This window comes from Pelophylax lessonae (assembly GCF_965119305.1).
Source record: "Pelophylax lessonae genome assembly, chromosome: 3".
In the NCBI taxonomy this organism is placed as follows: domain Eukaryota; kingdom Metazoa; phylum Chordata; class Amphibia; order Anura; family Ranidae; genus Pelophylax; species Pelophylax lessonae.
In genome coordinates, this window is record NC_138770.1 from 80,235,052 (window position 1) to 80,256,772 (window position 21,721).

Genomic DNA, 21,721 nt, shown 5'->3' on the forward strand with positions numbered 1-21,721 from the left:
GGGCCCTTAGCATGCAAATTTCTATGGTGGGGATTACTCACCACTATACTAATGAGAAAAGTGTGTGGGACTTTCTCCTATTCCATCAACATAGCGATCACCATACAGGTTTTTCTCTTTTTCCAGGCTATGGCGCATCTTCTATAATCCTGACCATACCATTGTATGAACTATGTTGTATGTTGAATACTCAAAGGCTGCTGCACTCTCTATTCTTTGTTCAATGATCCCAGCCATCATTTAACTCAGGAGATTGGACACATCTATTAATGGAATGGGATTATTGTGGGGGGACTGGGCTGGAGATTCAGCATGTATTGCAGTCAGGGCTGCTTTTTGTAATCTAGGATCCCATCAGTTGAGGTCCTCAAAAGCTATTATCCCTTAATGTAAAATAGATCTTATGTTCAATAATGATATATGATGGAACACATTACCTTAAAACGTGTTGGGGAGAGATCAAACACTTTTCTATTGTTCGGAGGGCAACTATTTGCACCATGATACCACCAACATCCCATTGGAAATACCAGCTAGAGAGACTGGTTATAAATAAGAAGATTTATGATGTAGACCGGTAAAGAAGATCTTGATTCCAAGCTCTATTATATAGGGAACATCTAAAAATATGCCTAAGAAGTAGCCTAAACATATTAGCTATTGTCTTGAGGTTGTCTGGAAAAACTGCAGTAAACATTCCTCTGCGTAGGCTCTCCCATTCCTCTAGCTTCATAGCTGTATATGTACAGTGTCAGACAATCTAAGACACTGCTGTCTCTTACTGCTAGTCGCATTAGATTTGGTCATGGTTTTCTTTGCTGGAGAGAAAGCTGCACATGACGATTTGTAGAGTAAAGATCCCCCTGCTGCTCTCACAATATCAGACCTTTGTGGGACTATCCATGAACAGACCAAAGTTGGCAGGATTATGAACCTGCACAGGGAGACCCTAACGAATTTTGAGTCTATTGCCTTAAGCACACAGGCACAACTAGACAAAGCTTAGCCCCACCTTTGCTACATGGTAAAGGTTAAATGGTTTTGAGAATTAATGAATCGGGGAGCTTTGTGGCAATTAACTGTGGAGAATTGAAAAAAACAACACATAATAGCAAATGATAAAAGCAGAACGTAGTCGGCAGGATTTGAACCTGCGCGGGGAGACCCCAATGGATTTCTAGTCCATCGCCTTAACCACTCGGCCACGACTACCTTCACCTTGATGGTCAGTGTGCTATTTGCAGGCTTGAGAAGTAGTAGAAAAAAACACCATTAAAGTAAAACTCAGTACAAAGTGAAGATCTAAGCACACATCTCTTGGTGAAGGTAAGTCCTCCATAAGGTTTGAATAACTAAAGAACAGACCAAAAAATACCTACAAAAAGGCATTTAATTAGATATTCAGCTTTTAAAAATATTACTTTTCAGGATATGTGAAAAACATTGTACCATACGTTCTAAACTTTTGGCTTATGGCATGAAAAGCCTCTGGTCTGGAAACCTGAGAAAATGCCTATAGATGCAAGACCATGCCATTAGAAGTTCAGCTACCTGGAGACCGCTAATATCCCTTCATCCTTGCTCTATATACTCCAAAAGAGCTCCAACCTTCACGCCCCTGTGTGCTCTGTGTACGTTTTAAGTTCAAAGATGCTTTGTGGCTTATCCGAGACACTTGTTTAGATAAAAGCAGACATTTCAATATTGTAGGCATTCCTAACCTGAAGCAAGAGTATAGATGTTGTCCATGATAATTACACAAGCCACTAGTCGTACAGGAACCATAACTGCTGAAAGTCATATTATCATAAAGCAATCCAGGTACAGACCGTAGTTGGCAGGATTTGAACCTGCGCAGGGAAACCCCAATGGATTTCGAAGCCATCGCCTTAACCACTCGGCCACAACTACATACGGTCTTGAAGGGCCTACCTTTACTAGATTGAAGAGGCTAACTTTGGAGTGCTATTCTTTGCTTTTTTAGTTCAGGCCTACCATCCCAATGCCCCAATCGCCCCACTGTTCTGGACCCACAAACCATCTTTTAACAAAATTCTGGCACCCTCTCTATGGACCCTATTCCTCTGCTGGGTGCCTGCCTTAGCACACAGATCTATGCCTGCACTGTCAGCGCAGAGTGATCTCCTGACCAACAGTGAAGGCATATTTCCAGTAGGGAAGAAGGCCATAAAGCTTCTCTTCTTCAGAAGACTATGAGTCCAAGACTTGCAATGCAAGTATCTCCCTGCATCTGCTTTATTCACACTGTTGATCTTCTGCTGATCCTTGAATATATTGCCCCACCGGTAATCAGATCATCAGTCTATAGGGGGCAGCAAGGACATAATTAGGAATAGCCTCTTTAGGGGCCCTTTCACACAGGTGGCTTCCATTCTCATCACCAGGGGATCTGTGAGGTGATTGGAGCAGAGCAGGGCAGATGACAGGTCCGTGTCTGCTCAGTTTTAGCAGAGCAGACAAAGACAGACCCTGCTCTGCTCTGTGGGTGGCAGGGAGTAAATGGACTCCGCTGTCTCTTTTCACTTGACTGCCACCGATCCACCTAAAGGGAAAAGGATGCAGTCCTCCTCCATTTTTTAAGCAGGCCTGACCAGACTCGGAGGAGGTATTCAGGTTTAAACGGACACAAGTCCATGTACACTTGCTAGTGCATAGGAATGCATGGACCTTCCCATCAGGTGCACCTAAAATATGACAAATGGACCTGATCTAATCGCCCATGTGAAAGGGCCCTTAGCATGCAAATTTCTATGGTGGGGATTACTCACCACTATACTAATGAGAAAAGTGTGTGGGACTTTCTCCTATTCCATCAACATAGCGATCACCTACAGGTTTTTCTCTTTTTCCAGGCTATGGCGCATCTTCTATAATCCTGACCATACCATTGTATGGACTATGTTGTATGTTGAATACTCAAAGGCTGCTGCACTCTCTATTCTTTGTTCAATGATCCTAGCCATCATTTAACTCAGGAGATTGGACACATCTATTAATGGAATGGGATTATTGTGGGGGGACTGGGCTGGAGATTCAGCATGTATTGCAGTCAGGGCTGCTTTTTGTAATCTAGGATCCCATCAGTTGAGGCCCTCAAAAGCTATTATCCCTTAATGTAAAATAGATCTTATGTTCAATAATGATATATGATGGAACACATTACCTTAAAATGTGTTGGAGAGAGATCAAACACTTTTCTATTGTTCGGAGGGCAACTATTTGCACCATGATACCACCAACAACCCATTGGAAATACCAGCTAGAGAGACTGGTTATAAATAAGAAGATTTATGATGTAGACCGGTAAAGAAGATCTTGATTCCAAGCTCTATTATATAGGGAACATCTAAAAATATGCCTAAGAAGTAGCCTAAACATATTAGCTATTGTCTTGAGGTTGTCTGGAAAAACTGCAGTAAACTTCCTCTGCGTAGGCTCTCCCATTCCTCTAGCTTCATAGCTGTATATGTACAGTGTCAGACAATCTAAGACACTGCGGTCTCTTACTGCTAGTCACATTAGATTTGGTCATGGTTTTCTTTGCTGGAGAGAAACCTGCACATGACGATTTGTAGAGTAAAGATCCCCCTGCTGCTCTCACAATATCAGACCTTTGTGGGACTATCCATGAACAGACCAAAGTTGGCAGGATTATGAACCTGCGCAGGGAGACCCTAATGAATTTTGAGTCTATTGCCTTAAGCACACAGGCACAACTAGACAAAGCTTAGCCCCACCTTTGCTACATGGTAAAGGTTAAATGGTTTTGAGAATTAATGTATCGGGGAGCTTTGTGGCAATTAACTGTGGAGAATTGAAAAAAACAACACATAATAGCAAATGATAAAAGCAGAACGTAGTCGGCAGGATTTGAACCTGCGCGGGGAGACCCCAATGGATTTCTAGTCCATCGCCTTAACCACTCGGCCACGACTACCTTCACCTTGAAGATTGGTGTGCTATTTGCAGGCTTGAGAAGTAGTAGAAAAAAACACCATTAAAGTAAAACTCAGTACAAAGTGAAGATCTAAGCACACATCTCTTGGTGAAGGTAAGTCCTCCATAAGGTTTGAATAACTAAAGAACAGACCGAAAAATACCTACAAAAAGGCATTCAATTAGATATTCAGCTTTTAAAAATATTACTTTTCAGGATATGTGAAAAACATTGTACCATACGTTCTAAACTTTTGGCTTATGGCATGAAAAGCCTCTGGTCTGGAAACCTGAGAAAATGCCTATAGATGCAAGACCATGCCATTAGAAGTTCAGCTACCTGGAGACCGCTAATATCCCTTCATCCTTGCTCTATATACTCCAAAAGAGCTCCAACCTTCACGCCCCTGTGTGCTCTGTGTACGTTTTAAGTTCAAAGATGCTTTGTGGCTTATCCGAGACACTTGTTTAGATAAAAGCAGACATTTCAATATTGTAGGCATTCCTAACCTGAAGCAAGAGTATAGATGTTGTCCATGATAATTACACAAGCCACTAGTCGTACAGGAACCATAACTGCTGAAAGTCATATTATCATAAAGCAATCCAGGTACAGAGCGTAGTTGGCAGGATTTGAACCTGCGCAGGGAAACCCCAATGGATTTCGAATCCATCGCCTTAACCACTCGGCCACAACTACATATGGTCTTGAAGAGCCTACCTTTACTAGATTGAAGAGGCTAACTTTGGAGTGCTATTCTTTGCTATTTTTGTTCAGGCCTACCATCCCAATGCCCCAATCGCCCCACTGTCCTGGACCCACAAACCATCTTTTAACAAAATTCTAGCACCCTCTCTATGGACCCTATTCCTCTGCTGGGTGCCTGCCTTAGCACACAGATCTATGCCTTCACTGTCAGGGCAGAGTGATCTCCTGACCAACAGTGAAGGCATATTTCCAGTAGGGAAGAAGGCCATAAAGCTTCTCTTCTTCAGAAGACTATGAGTCCAAGACTTGCAATGCAAGTATCTCCCTGCATCGGCTTTATTCACACTGTTGATTTTCTGCTGATCCTTGAATATATTGCCCCACCGGTAATCAGATCATCAGTCTACAGGGGGCAGCAAGGACATAATTAGGAATAGCCTCTTTAGGGGCCCTTTCACACAGGTGGCTTCCATTCTCATCACCAGGGGATCTGTGAGGTGATTGGAGCAGAGCAGGGCAGATGACAGGTCCGTGTCGGCTCAGTTTTAGCAGAGCAGACAAAGACAGACCCTGCTCTGCTCTATGGGTGGCAGGGAGTAAATGGACTCCGCTGTCTCTTTTCACTTGACTGCCACCGATCCACCTAAATGGAAAAGGATGCAGTCCTCCTCCATTTTTTAAGCAGGCCTGACCAGACTCGGAGGAGGTATTCAGGTTTAAACGGACACAAGTCCATGTACACTTGCTAGTGCATAGGAATGCATGGACCTTCCCATCAGGTGCACCTAAAATATGACAAATGGACCTGATCTAATCGCCCATGTGAAAGGGCCCTTAGCATGCAAATTTCTATGGTGGGGATTACTCACCACTATACTAATGAGAAAAGTGTGTGGGACTTTCTCCTATTCCATCAACATAGCGATCACCTACAGGTTTTTCTCTTTTTCCAGGCTATGGCGCATCTTCTATAATCCTGACCATACCATTGTATGGACTATGTTGTATGTTGAATACTCAAAGGCTGCTGCACTCTCTATTCTTTGTTCAATGATCCTAGCCATCATTTAACTCAGGAGATTGGACACATCTATTAATGGAATGGGATTGTTGTGGGGGGACTGGGCTGGAGATTCAGCATGTATTGCAGTCAGGGCTGCTTTTTGTAATCTAGGATCCCATCAGTTGAGGCCCTCAAAAGCTATTATCCCTTAATGTAAAATAGATCTTATGTTCAATAATGATATATGATGGAACACATTACCTTAAAATGTGTTGGAGAGAGATCAAACACTTTTCTATTGTTCGGAGGGCAACTATTTGCACCATGATACCACCAACAACCCATTGGAAATACCAGCTAGAGAGACTGGTTATAAATAAGAAGATTTATGATGTAGACCGGTAAAGAAGATCTTGATTCCAAGCTCTATTATATAGGGAACATCTAAAAATATGCCTAAGAAGTAGCCTAAACATATTAGCTATTGTCTTGAGGTTGTCTGGAAAAACTGCAGTAAACTTCCTCTGCGTAAGCTCTCCCATTCCTCTAGCTTCATAGCTATATATGTACAGTGTCAGACAATCTAAGACACTGCTGTCTCTTACTGCTAGTCACATTAGATTTGGTCATGGTTTTCTTTGCTGGAGAGAAACCTGCACATGACGATTTGTAGAGTAAAGATCCCCCTGCTGCTCTCACAATATCAGACCTTTGTGGGACTATCCATGAACAGACCAAAGTTGGCAGGATTATGAACCTGCGCAGGGAGACCCTAATGAATTTTGAGTCTATTGCCTTAAGCACACAGGCACAACTAGACAAAGCTTAGCCCCACCTTTGCTACATGGTAAAGGTTAAATGGTTTTGAGAATTAAGGTATCGGGGAGCTTTGTGGCAATTAACTGTGGAGAATTGAAAAAAACAACACATAATAGCAAATGATAAAAGCAGAACGTAGTCGGCAGGATTTGAACCTGCGCGGGGAGACCCCAATGGATTTCTAGTCCATCGCCTTAACCACTCGGCCACGACTACCTTCACCTTGATGGTAGGTGTGCTATTTGCAGGCTTGAGAAGTAGTAGAAAAAAACACCATTAAAGTAAAACTCAGTACAAAGTGAAGATCTAAGCACACATCTCTTGGTGAAGGTAAGTCCTCCATAAGGTTTGAATAACTAAAGAACAGACCGAAAAATACCTACAAAAAGGCATTCAATTAGATATTCAGCTTTTAAAAATATTACTTTTCAAGATATGTGAAAAACATTGTACCATACGTTCTAAACTTTTGGCTTATGGCATGAAAAGCCTCTGGTCTGGAAACCTGAGAAAATGCCTATAGATGCAAGACCATGCCATTAGAAGTTCAGCTACCTGGAGACCGCTAATATCCCTTCATCCTTGCTCTATATACTCCAAAAGAGCTCCAACCTTCACGCCCCTGTGTGCTCTGTGTACGTTTTAAGTTCAAAGATGCTTTGTGGCTTATCCGAGACACTTGTTTAGATAAAAGCAGACATTTCAATATTGTAGGCATTCCTAACCTGAAGCAAGAGTATAGATGTTGTCCATGATAATTACACAAGCCACTAGTCGTACAGGAACCATAACTGCTGAAAGTCATATTATCATAAAGCAATCCAGGTACAGACCGTAGTTGGCAGGATTTGAACCTGCGCAGGGAAACCCCAATGGATTTCGAATCCATCGCCTTAACCACTCGGCCACAACTACATATGGTCCTGAAGAGCCTACCTTTACTAGATTGAAGAGGCTAACTTTGGAGTGCTATTCTTTGCTATTTTTGTTCAGGCCTACCATCCCAATGCCCCAATCGCCCCACTGTCCTGGACCCACAAACCATCTTTTAACAAAATTCTAGCACCCTCTCTATGGACCCTATTCCTCTGCTGGGTGCCTGCCTTAGCACACAGATCTATGCCTGCACTGTCAGGGCAGAGTGATCTCCTGACCAACAGTGAAGGCATATTTCCAGTAGGGAAGAAGGCCATAAAGCTTCTCTTCTTCAGAAGACTATGAGTCCAAGACTTGCAATGCAAGTATCTCCCTGCATCGGCTTTATTCACACTGTTGATTTTCTGCTGATCCTTGAATATATTGCCCCACCGGTAATCAGATCATCAGTCTACAGGGGGCAGCAAGGACATAATTAGGAATAGCCTCTTTAGGGGCCCTTTCACACAGGTGGCTTCCATTCTCATCATCAGGGGATCTGTGAGGTGATTGGAGCAGAGCAGGGCAGATGACAGGTCCGTGTCTGCTCAGTTTTAGCAGAGCAGACAAAGACAGACCCTGCTCTGCTCTATGGGTGGCAGGGAGTAAATGGACTCCGCTGTCTCTTTTCACTTGACTGCCACCGATCCACCTAAATGGAAAAGGATGCAGTCCTCCTCCATTTTTTAAGCAGGCCTGACCAGACTCGGAGGAGGTATTCAGGTTTAAACGGACACAAGTCCATGTACACTTGCTAGTGCATAGGAATGCATGGACCTTCCCATCAGGTGCACCTAAAATATGACAAATGGACCTGATCTAATCGCCCATGTGAAAGGGCCCTTAGCATGCAAATTTCTATGGTGGGGATTACTCACCACTATACTAATGAGAAAAGTGTGTGGGACTTTCTCCTATTCCATCAACATAGCGATCACCTACAGGTTTTTCTCTTTTTCCAGGCTATGGCGCATCTTCTATAATCCTGACCATACCATTGTATGGACTATGTTGTATGTTGAATACTCAAAGGCTGCTGCACTCTCTATTCTTTGTTCAATGATCCTAGCCATCATTTAACTCAGGAGATTGGACACATCTATTAATGGAATGGGATTATTGTGGGGGGACTGGGCTGGAGATTCAGCATGTATTGCAGTCAGGGCTGCTTTTTGTAATCTAGGATCCCATCAGTTGAGGCCCTCAAAAGCTATTATCCCTTAATGTAAAATAGATCTTATGTTCAATAATGATATATGATGGAACACATTACCTTAAAATGTGTTGGAGAGAGATCAAACACTTTTCTATTGTTCGGAGGGCAACTATTTGCACCATGATACCACCAACAACCCATTGGAAATACCAGCTAGAGAGACTGGTTATAAATAAGAAGATTTATGATGTAGACCGGTAAAGAAGATCTTGATTCCAAGCTCTATTATATAGGGAACATCTAAAAATATGCCTAAGAAGTAGCCTAAACATATTAGCTATTGTCTTGAGGTTGTCTGGAAAAACTGCAGTAAACTTCCTCTGCGTAGGCTCTCCCATTCCTCTAGCTTCATAGCTGTATATGTACAGTGTCAGACAATCTAAGACACTGCGGTCTCTTACTGCTAGTCACATTAGATTTGGTCATGGTTTTCTTTGCTGGAGAGAAACCTGCACATGACGATTTGTAGAGTAAAGATCCCCCTGCTGCTCTCACAATATCAGACCTTTGTGGGACTATCCATGAACAGACCAAAGTTGGCAGGATTATGAACCTGCGCAGGGAGACCCTAACGAATTTTGAGTCTATTGCTTTAAGCACACAGGCACAACTAGACAAAGCTTAGCCCCACCTTTGCTACATGGTAAAGGTTAAATGGTTTTGAGAATTAAGGTATCGGGGAGCTTTGTGGCAATTAACTGTGGAGAATTGAAAAAAACAACACATAATAGCAAATGATAAAAGCAGAACGTAGTCGGCAGGATTTGAACCTGCGCGGGGAGACCCCAATGGATTTCTAGTCCATCGCCTTAACCACTCGGCCACGACTACCTTCACCTTGATGGTAGGTGTGCTATTTGCAGGCTTGAGAAGTAGTAGAAAAAAACACCATTAAAGTAAAACTCAGTACAAAGTGAAGATCTAAGCACACATCTCTTGGTGAAGGTAAGTCCTCCATAAGGTTTGAATAACTAAAGAACAGACCGAAAAATACCTACAAAAAGGCATTCAATTAGATATTCAGCTTTTAAAAATATTACTTTTCAAGATATGTGAAAAACATTGTACCATACGTTCTAAACTTTTGGCTTATGGCATGAAAAGCCTCTGGTCTGGAAACCTGAGAAAATGCCTATAGATGCAAGACCATGCCATTAGAAGTTCAGCTACCTGGAGACCGCTAATATCCCTTCATCCTTGCTCTATATACTCCAAAAGAGCTCCAACCTTCACGCCCCTGTGTGCTCTGTGTACGTTTTAAGTTCAAAGATGCTTTGTGGCTTATCCGAGACACTTGTTTAGATAAAAGCAGACATTTCAATATTGTAGGCATTCCTAACCTGAAGCAAGAGTATAGATGTTGTCCATGATAATTACACAAGCCACTAGTCGTACAGGAACCATAACTGCTGAAAGTCATATTATCATAAAGCAATCCAGGTACAGACCGTAGTTGGCAGGATTTGAACCTGCGCAGGGAAACCCCAATGGATTTCGAATCCATCGCCTTAACCACTCGGCCACAACTACATATGGTCCTGAAGAGCCTACCTTTACTAGATTGAAGAGGCTAACTTTGGAGTGCTATTCTTTGCTATTTTTGTTCAGGCCTACCATCCCAATGCCCCAATCGCCCCACTGTCCTGGACCCACAAACCATCTTTTAACAAAATTCTAGCACCCTCTCTATGGACCCTATTCCTCTGCTGGGTGCCTGCCTTAGCACACAGATCTATGCCTGCACTGTCAGGGCAGAGTGATCTCCTGACCAACAGTGAAGGCATATTTCCAGTAGGGAAGAAGGCCATAAAGCTTCTCTTCTTCAGAAGACTATGAGTCCAAGACTTGCAATGCAAGTATCTCCCTGCATCGGCTTTATTCACACTGTTGATTTTCTGCTGATCCTTGAATATATTGCCCCACCGGTAATCAGATCATCAGTCTACAGGGGGCAGCAAGGACATAATTAGGAATAGCCTCTTTAGGGGCCCTTTCACACAGGTGGCTTCCATTCTCATCATCAGGGGATCTGTGAGGTGATTGGAGCAGAGCAGGGCAGATGACAGGTCCGTGTCTGCTCAGTTTTAGCAGAGCAGACAAAGACAGACCCTGCTCTGCTCTATGGGTGGCAGGGAGTAAATGGACTCCGCTGTCTCTTTTCACTTGACTGCCACCGATCCACCTAAATGGAAAAGGATGCAGTCCTCCTCCATTTTTTAAGCAGGCCTGACCAGACTCGGAGGAGGTATTCAGGTTTAAACGGACACAAGTCCATGTACACTTGCTAGTGCATAGGAATGCATAGACCTTCCCATCAGGTGCACCTAAAATATGACAAATGGACCTGATCTAATCGCCCATGTGAAAGGGCCCTTAGCATGCAAATTTCTATGGTGGGGATTACTCACCACTATACTAATGAGAAAAGTGTGTGGGACTTTCTCCTATTCCATCAACATAGCGATCACCTACAGGTTTTTCTCTTTTTCCAGGCTATGGCGCATCTTCTATAATCCTGACCATACCATTGTATGGACTATGTTGTATGTTGAATACTCAAAGGCTGCTGCACTCTCTATTCTTTGTTCAATGATCCTAGCCATCATTTAACTCAGGAGATTGGACACATCTATTAATGGAATGGGATTATTGTGGGGGGACTGGGCTGGAGATTCAGCATGTATTGCAGTCAGGGCTGCTTTTTGTAATCTAGGATCCCATCAGTTGAGGCCCTCAAAAGCTATTATCCCTTAATGTAAAATAGATCTTATGTTCAATAATGATATATGATGGAACACATTACCTTAAAATGTGTTGGAGAGAGATCAAACACTTTTCTATTGTTCGGAGGGCAACTATTTGCACCATGATACCACCAACAACCCATTGGAAATACCAGCTAGAGAGACTGGTTATAAATAAGAAGATTTATGATGTAGACCGGTAAAGAAGATCTTGATTCCAAGCTCTATTATATAGGGAACATCTAAAAATATGCCTAAGAAGTAGCCTAAACATATTAGCTATTGTCTTGAGGTTGTCTGGAAAAACTGCAGTAAACTTCCTCTGCGTAGGCTCTCCCATTCCTCTAGCTTCATAGCTGTATATGTACAGTGTCAGACAATCTAAGACACTGCGGTCTCTTACTGCTAGTCACATTAGATTTGGTCATGGTTTTCTTTGCTGGAGAGAAACCTGCACATGACGATTTGTAGAGTAAAGATCCCCCTGCTGCTCTCACAATATCAGACCTTTGTGGGACTATCCATGAACAGACCAAAGTTGGCAGGATTATGAACCTGCGCAGGGAGACCCTAATGAATTTTGAGTCTATTGCCTTAAGCACACAGGCACAACTAGACAAAGCTTAGCCCCACCTTTGCTACATGGTAAAGGTTAAATGGTTTTGAGAATTAAGGTATCGGGGAGCTTTGTGGCAATTAACTGTGGAGAATTGAAAAAAACAACACATAATAGCAAATGATAAAAGCAGAACGTAGTCGGCAGGATTTGAACCTGCGCGGGGAGACCCCAATGGATTTCTAGTCCATCGCCTTAACCACTCGGCCACGACTACCTTCACCTTGATGGTAGGTGTGCTATTTGCAGGCTTGAGAAGTAGTAGAAAAAAACACCATTAAAGTAAAACTCAGTACAAAGTGAAGATCTAAGCACACATCTCTTGGTGAAGGTAAGTCCTCCATAAGGTTTGAATAACTAAAGAACAGACCGAAAAATACCTACAAAAAGGCATTCAATTAGATATTCAGCTTTTAAAAATATTACTTTTCAGGATATGTGAAAAACATTGTACCATACGTTCTAAACTTTTGGCTTATGGCATGAAAAGCCTCTGGTCTGGAAACCTGAGAAAATGCCTATAGATGCAAGACCATGCCATTAGAAGTTCAGCTACCTGGAGACCGCTAATATCCCTTCATCCTTGCTCTATATACTCCAAAAGAGCTCCAACCTTCACGCCCCTGTGTGCTCTGTGTACGTTTTAAGTTCAAAGATGCTTTGTGGCTTATCCGAGACACTTGTTTAGATAAAAGCAGACATTTCAATATTGTAGGCATTCCTAACCTGAAGCAAGAGTATAGATGTTGTCCATGATAATTACACAAGCCACTAGTCGTACAGGAACCATAACTGCTGAAAGTCATATTATCATAAAGCAATCCAGGTACAGACCGTAGTTGGCAGGATTTGAACCTGCGCAGGGAAACCCCAATGGATTTCGAATCCATCGCCTTAACCACTCGGCCACAACTACATATGGTCCTAAAGAGCCTACCTTTACTAGATTGAAGAGGCTAACTTTGGAGTGCTATTCTTTGCTATTTTTGTTCAGGCCTACCATCCCAATGCCCCAATCGCCCCACTGTCCTGGACCCACAAACCATCTTTTAACAAAATTCTAGCACCCTCTCTATGGACCCTATTCCTCTGCTGGGTGCCTGCCTTAGCACACAGATCTATGCCTGCACTGTCAGGGCAGAGTGATCTCCTGACCAACAGTGAAGGCATATTTCCAGTAGGGAAGAAGGCCATAAAGCTTCTCTTCTTCAGAAGACTATGAGTCCAAGACTTGCAATGCAAGTATCTCCCTGCATCGGCTTTATTCACACTGTTGATTTTCTGCTGATCCTTGAATATATTGCCCCACCGGTAATCAGATCATCAGTCTACAGGGGGCAGCAAGGACATAATTAGGAATAGCCTCTTTAGGGGCCCTTTCACACAGGTGGCTTCCATTCTCATCATCAGGGGATCTGTGAGGTGATTGGAGCAGAGCAGGGCAGATGACAGGTCCGTGTCTGCTCAGTTTTAGCAGAGCAGACAAAGACAGACCCTGCTCTGCTCTATGGGTGGCAGGGAGTAAATGGACTCCGCTGTCTCTTTTCACTTGACTGCCACCGATCCACCTAAATGGAAAAGGATGCAGTCCTCCTCCATTTTTTAAGCAGGCCTGACCAGACTCGGAGGAGGTATTCAGGTTTAAACGGACACAAGTCCATGTACACTTGCTAGTGCATAGGAATGCATGGACCTTCCCATCAGGTGCACCTAAAATATGACAAATGGACCTGATCTAATCGCCCATGTGAAAGGGCCCTTAGCATGCAAATTTCTATGGTGGGGATTACTCACCACTATACTAATGAGAAAAGTGTGTGGGACCATCTAAAAATATGCCTAAGAAGTAGCCTAAACATATTAGCTATTGTCTTGAGGTTGTCTGGAAAAACTGCAGTAAACTTCCTCTGCGTAGGCTCTCCCATTCCTCTAGCTTTATAGCTGTATATGTACAGTGTCAGACAATCTAAGACACTGCGGTCTCTTACTGCTAGTCACATTAGATTTGGTCATGGTTTTCTTTGCTGGAGAGAAACCTGCACATGACGATTTGTAGAGTAAAGATCCCCCTGCTGCTCTCACAATATCAGACCTTTGTGGGACTATCCATGAACAGACCAAAGTTGGCAGGATTATGAACCTGCGCAGGGAGACCCTAATGAATTTTGAGTCTATTGCCTTAAGCACACAGGCACAACTAGACAAAGCTTAGCCCCACCTTTGCTACATGGTAAAGGTTAAATGGTTTTGAGAATTAATGTATCGGGGAGCTTTGTGGCAATTAACTGTGGAGAATTGAAAAAAACAACACATAATAGCAAATGATAAAAGCAGAACGTAGTCGGCAGGATTTGAACCTGCGCGGGGAGACCCCAATGGATTTCTAGTCCATCGCCTTAACCACTCGGCCACGACTACCTTCACCTTGATGGTAGGTGTGCTATTTGCAGGCTTGAGAAGTAGTAGAAAAAAACACCATTAAAGTAAAACTCAGTACAAAGTGAAGATCTAAGCACACATCTCTTGGTGAAGGTAAGTCCTCCATAAGGTTTGAATAACTAAAGAACAGACCGAAAAATACCTACAAAAAGGCATTCAATTAGATATTCAGCTTTTAAAAATATTACTTTTCAGGATATGTGAAAAACATTGTACCATACGTTCTAAACTTTTGGCTTATGGCATGAAAAGCCTCTGGTCTGGAAACCTGAGAAAATGCCTATAGATGCAAGACCATGCCATTAGAAGTTCAGCTACCTGGAGACCGCTAATATCCCTTCATCCTTGCTCTATATACTCCAAAAGAGCTCCAACCTTCACGCCCCTGTGTGCTCTGTGTACGTTTTAAGTTCAAAGATGCTTTGTGGCTTATCCGAGACACTTGTTTAGATAAAAGCAGACATTTCAATATTGTAGGCATTCCTAACCTGAAGCAAGAGTATAGATGTTGTCCATGATAATTACACAAGCCACTAGTCGTACAGGAACCATAACTGCTGAAAGTCATATTATCATAAAGCAATCCAGGTACAGACCGTAGTTGGCAGGATTTGAACCTGCGCAGGGAAACCCCAATGGATTTCGAATCCATCGACTTAACCACTCGGCCACATGCAAATTTCTATGGTGGGGATTACTCACCACTATACTAATGAGAAAATTGTGTGGGACTTTCTCCTATTCCATCAACATAGCGATCACCTACAGGTTTTTCTCTTTTTCCAGGCTATGGCGCATCTTCTATAATCCTGACCATACCATTGTATGGACTATGTTGTATGTTGAATACTCAAAGGCTGCTGCACTCTCTATTCTTTGTTCAATGATCCTAGCCATCATTTAACTCAGGAGATTGGACACATCTATTAATGGAATGGGATTATTGTGGGGGGACTGGGCTGGAGATTCAGCATGTATTGCAGTCAGGGCTGCTTTTTGTAATCTAGGATCCCATCAGTTGAGGCCCTCAAAAGCTATTATCCCTTAATGTAAAATAGATCTTATGTTCAATAATGATATATGATGGAACACATTACCTTAAAATGTGTTGGAGAGAGATCAAACACTTTTCTATTGTTCGGAGGGCAACTATTTGCACCATGATACCACCAACAACCCATTGGAAATACCAGCTAGAGAGACTGGTTATAAATAAGAAGATTTATGATGTAGACCGGTAAAGAAGATCTTGATTCCAAGCTCTATTATATAGGGAACATCTAAAAATATGCCTAAGAAGTAGCCTAAACATATTAGCTATTGTCTTGAGGTTGTCTGGAAAAACTGCAGTAAACTTCCTCTGCGTAGGCTCTCCCATTCCTCTAGCTTCATAGCTGTATATGTACAGTGTCAGACAATCTAAGACACTGCGGTCTCTTACTGCTAGTCACATTAGATTTGGTCATGGTTTTCTTTGCTGGAGAGAAACCTGCACATGACGATTTGTAGAGTAAAGATCCCCCTGCTGCTCTCACAATATCAGACCTTTGTGGGACTATCCATGAACAGACCAAAGTTGGCAGGATTATGAACCTGCGCAGGGAGACCCTAACGAATTTTGAGTCTATTGCCTTAAGCACACAGGCACAACTAGACAAAGCTTAGCCCCACCTTTGCTACATGGTAAAGGTTAAATGGTTTTGAGAATTAAGGTATCGGGGAGCTTTGTGGCAATTAACTGTGGAGAATTGAAAAAAACAACACATAATAGCAAATGATAAAAGCAGAACGTAGTTGGCAGGATTTGAACCTGCGCAGGGAGACCCCAATGGATTTCTAGTCCATTGCCTTAACCACTCGGCCACGACTACCTTCACCTTGATGGTAGGTGTGCTATTTGCAGGCTTGAGAAGTAGTAGAAAAAAACACCATTAAAGTAAAACTCAGTACAAAGTGAAGATCTAAGCACACATCTCTTGGTGAAGGTAAGTCCTCCATAAGGTTTGAATAACTAAAGAACAGACCGAAAAATACCTACAAAAAGGCATTCAATTAGATATTCAGCTTTTAAAAATATTACTTTTCAGGATATGTGAAAAACATTGTACCATACGTTCTAAACTTTTGGCTTATGGCATGAAAAGCCTCTGGTCTGGAAACCTGAGAAAATGCCTATAGATGCAAGACCATGCCATTAGAAGTTCAGCTACCTGGAGACCGCTAATATCCCTTCATCCTTGCTCTATATACTCCAAAAGAGCTCCAACCTTCACGCCCCTGTGTGCTCTGTGTACGTTTTAAGTTCAAAGATGCTTTGTGGCTTATCCGAGACACTTGTTTAGATAAAAGCAGACATTTCAATATTGTAGGCATTCCTAACCTGAAGCAAGAGTATAGATGTTGTCCATGATAATTACACAAGCCACTAGTCGTACAGGAACCATAACTGCTGAAAGTCATATTATCATAAAGCAATCCAGGTACAGACCGTAGTTGGCAGGATTTGAACCTGCGCAGGGAAACCCCAATGGATTTCGAATCCATCGCCTTAACAACTCGGCCACATGCAAATTTCTATGGTGGGGATTACTCACCACTATACTAATGAGAAAAGTGTGTGGGACTTTCTCCTATTCCATCAACATAGCGATCACCTACAGGTTTTTCTCTTTTTCCAGGCTATGGCGCATCTTCTATAATCCTGACCATACCATTGTATGGACTATGTTGTATGTTGAATACTCAAAGGCTGCTGCACTCTCTATTCTTTGTTCAATGATCCTAGCCATCATTTAACTCAGGAGATTGGACACATCTATTAATGGAATGGGATTATTGTGGGGGGACTGGGCTGGAGATTCAGCATGTATTGCAGTCAGGGCTGCTTTTTGTAATCTAGGATCCCATCAGTTGAGGCCCTCAAAAGCTATTATCCCTTAATGTAAAATAGATCTTATGTTCAATAATGATATATGATGGAACACATTACCTTAAAATGTGTTGGAGAGAGATCAAACACTTTTCTATTGTTCGGAGGGCAACTATTTGCACCATGATACCACCAACAACCCATTGGAAATACCAGCTAGAGAGACTGGTTATAAATAAGAAGATTTATGATGTAGACCGGTAAAGAAGATCTTGATTCCAAGCTCTATTATATAGGGAACATCTAAAAATATGCCTAAGAAGTAGCCTAAACATATTAGCTATTGTCTTGAGGTTGTCTGGAAAAACTGCAGTAAACTTCCTCTGCGTAGGCTCTCCCATTCCTCTAGCTTCATAGCTGTATATGTACAGTGTCAGACAATCTAAGACACTGCGGTCTCTTACTGCTAGTCACATTAGATTTGGTCATGGTTTTCTTTGCTGGAGAGAAACCTGCACATGACGATTTGTAGAGTAAAGATCCCCCTGCTGCTCTCACAATATCAGACCTTTGTGGGACTATCCATGAACAGACCAAAGTTGGCAGGATTATGAACCTGCGCAGGGAGACCCTAACGAATTTTGAGTCTATTGCTTTAAGCACACAGGCACAACTAGACAAAGCTTAGCCCCACCTTTGCTACATGGTAAAGGTTAAATGGTTTTGAGAATTAAGGTATCGGGGAGCTTTGTGGCAATTAACTGTGGAGAATTGAAAAAAACAACACATAATAGCAAATGATAAAAGCAGAACGTAGTCGGCAGGATTTGAACCTGCGCGGGGAGACCCCAATGGATTTCTAGTCCATCGTCTTAACCACTCGGCCACGACTACCTTCACCTTGATGGTAGGTGTGCTATTTGCAGGCTTGAGAAGTAGTAGAAAAAAACACCATTAAAGTAAAACTCAGTACAAAGTGAAGATCTAAGCACACATCTCTTGGTGAAGGTAAGTCCTCCATAAGGTTTGAATAACTAAAGAACAGACCGAAAAATACCTACAAAAAGGCATTCAATTAGATATTCAGCTTTTAAAAATATTACTTTTCAGGATATGTGAAAAACATTGTACCATACGTTCTAAACTTTTGGCTTATGGCATGAAAAGCCTCTGGTCTGGAAACCTGAGAAAATGCCTATAGATGCAAGACCATGCCATTAGAAGTTCAGCTACCTGGAGACCGCTAATATCCCTTCATCCTTGCTCTATATACTCCAAAAGAGCTCCAACCTTCACGCCCCTGTGTGCTCTGTGTACGTTTTAAGTTCAAAGATGCTTTGTGGCTTATCCGAGACACTTGTTTAGATAAAAGCAGACATTTCAATATTGTAGGCATTCCTAACCTGAAGCAAGAGTATAGATGTTGTCCATGATAATTACACAAGCCACTAGTCGTACAGGAACCATAACTGCTGAAAGTCATATTATCATAAAGCAATCCAGGTACAGACCGTAGTTGGCAGGATTTGAACCTGCGCAGGGAAACCCCAATGGATTTCGAATCCATCGCCTTAACCACTCGGCCACAACTACATATGGTCTTGAAGAGCCTACCTTTACTAGATTGAAGAGGCTAACTTTGGAGTGCTATTCTTTGCTATTTTTGTTCAGGCCTACCATCCCAATGCCCCAATCGCCCCACTGTCCTGGACCCACAAACCATCTTTTAACAAAATTCTAGCACCCTCTCTATGGACCCTATTCCTCTGCTGGGTGCCTGCCTTAGCACACAGATCTATGCCTGCACTGTCAGGGCAGAGTGATCTCCTGACCAACAGTGAAGGCATATTTCCAGTAGGGAAGAAGGCCATAAAGCTTCTCTTCTTCAGAAGACTATGAGTCCAAGACTTGCAATGCAAGTATCTCCCTGCATCGGCTTTATTCACACTGTTGATCTTCTGCTGATCCTTGAATATATTGCCCCACCGGTAATCAGATCATCAGTCTACAGGGGGCAGCAAGGACATAATTAGGAATAGCCTCTTTAGGGGCCCTTTCACACAGGTGGCTTCCATTCTCATCACCAGGGGATCTGTGAGGTGATTGGAGCAGAGCAGGGCAGATGACAGGTCCGTGTCTGCTCAGTTTTAGCAGAGCAGACAAAGACAGACCCTGCTCTGCTCTATGGGTGGCAGGGGGTAAATGGAATCCGCTGTCTCTTTTCACTTGACTGCCACCGATCCACCTAAAGGGAAAAGGATGCAGTCCTCCTCCATTTTTTAAGCAGGCCTGACCAGACTCGGAGGAGGTATTCAGGTTTAAACGGACACAAGTCCATGTATACTTGCTAGTGCATAGGAATGCATGGACCTTCCCATCAGGTGCACCTAAAATACGACAAATGGACCTGATCTAATCGCCCATGTGAAAGGGCCCTTAGCATGCAAATTTCTATGGTGGGGATTACTCACCACTATACTAATGAGAAAAGTGTGTGGGACTTTATCCTATTCCATCAACATAGCGATCACCATACAGGTTTTTCTCTTTTTCCAGGCTATGGCGCATCTTCTATAATCCTGACCATATCATTGTATGAACTATGTTGTATGTTGAATACTCAAAGGCTGCTGCACTCTCTATTCTTTGTTCAATGATCCCAGCCATCATTTAACTCAGGAGATTGGACACATCTATTAATGGAATGGGATTATTGTGGGGGGACTGGGCTGGAGATTCAGCATGTATTGCAGTCAGGGCTGCTTTTTGTAATCTAGGATCCCATCAGTTGAGGTCCTCAAAAGCTATTATCCCTTAATGTAAAATAGATCTTATGTTCAATAATGATATATGATGGAACACATTACCTTAAAATGTGTTGGAGAGAGATCAAACACTTTTCTATTGTTCGGAGGGCAACTATTTGCACCATGATACCACCAACAACCCGTTGGAAATACCAGCTAGAGAGACTGGTTATAAATAAGAAGATTTATGATGTAGACCGGTAAAGAAGATCTTGATTCCAAGCTCTATTATATAGGGAACATCTAAAAATATGCCTATGAAGTAGCCTAAACATATTAGCTATTGTCTTGAGGTTGTCTGGAAAAACTGCAGTAAACTTCCTCTGCGTAGGCTCTCCCATTCCTCTAGCTTCATAGCTGTATATGTACAGTGTCAGACAATCTAAGACACTGCTGTCTCTTACTGCTAGTCGCATTAGATTTGGTCATGGTTTTCTTTGCTGGAGAGAAAGCTGCACATGACGATTTGTAGAGTAAAGATCCCCCTGCTGCTCTCACAATATCAGACCTTTGTGGGACTATCCATGAACAGACCAAAGTTGGCAGGATTATGAACCTGCGCAGGGAGACCCTAACGAATTTTGAGTCTATTGCCTTAAGCACACAGGCACAACTAGACAAAGCTTAGCCCCACCTTTGCTACATGGTAAAGGTTAAATGGTTTTGAGAATTAAGGTATCGGGGAGCTTTGTGGCAATTAACTGTGGAGAATTGAAAAAAACAACACATAATAGCAAATGATAAAAGCAGAACGTAGTCGGCAGGATTTGAACCTGCGCGGGGAGACCCCAATGGATTTCTAGTCCATCGCCTTAACCACTCGGCCACGACTACCTTCACCTTGATGCTAGGTGTGCTATTTGCAGGCTTGAGAAGTAGTAGAAAAAAACACCATTAAAGTAAAACTCAGTACAAAGTGAAGATCTAAGCCAGTGGTTCTTAACCTGGGTTCGATCGAACCCCAGGGGTTCGGTGAGTCAGTCTCGCGGGTTCGGCGGAGATCAAAACACACCCCTCCTGACACCCAATAGTATGTCCTCCCAACCCCCCCAGTGTGTGCCCTCCTGATACCCCATGGTATGCCCTCCCAACACCTCCCCCCCAGTGTGTGCCCTCCTGACACCCCATGGTATGCCCTCCCACCCCACCCCCCCAGTCACACTGATTTGCAGTAAATATTCATTATGTTTTTGTTTTTGTGTGAAAATCATGTTTTAATCATGATTTTGTTCTTTACTGGTTTTGTTCATTTTGTGCACCTATGTATAAATATATACCCAAATATATACCTATGTTTTGAATTTGAAAAAATCATATTTTATTTCTCCAATTAAGAAGGGTTCGGTGAATGCACATATGAAACTGGTGGGGTTCAGTACCTCCAACAAGGTTAAGAACCACTGATCTAAGCACACATCTCTTGGTGAAGGTAAGTCCTCCATAAGGTTTGAATAACTAAAGAACAGACCGACAAATACCTACAAAAAGGCATTCAATTAGATATTCAGCTTTTAAAAATATTACTTTTCAGGATATGTGAAAAACATTGTACCATACGTTCTAAACTTTTGGCTTATGGCATGAAAAGCCTCTGGTCTGGAAACCTGAGAAAATGCCTATAGATGCA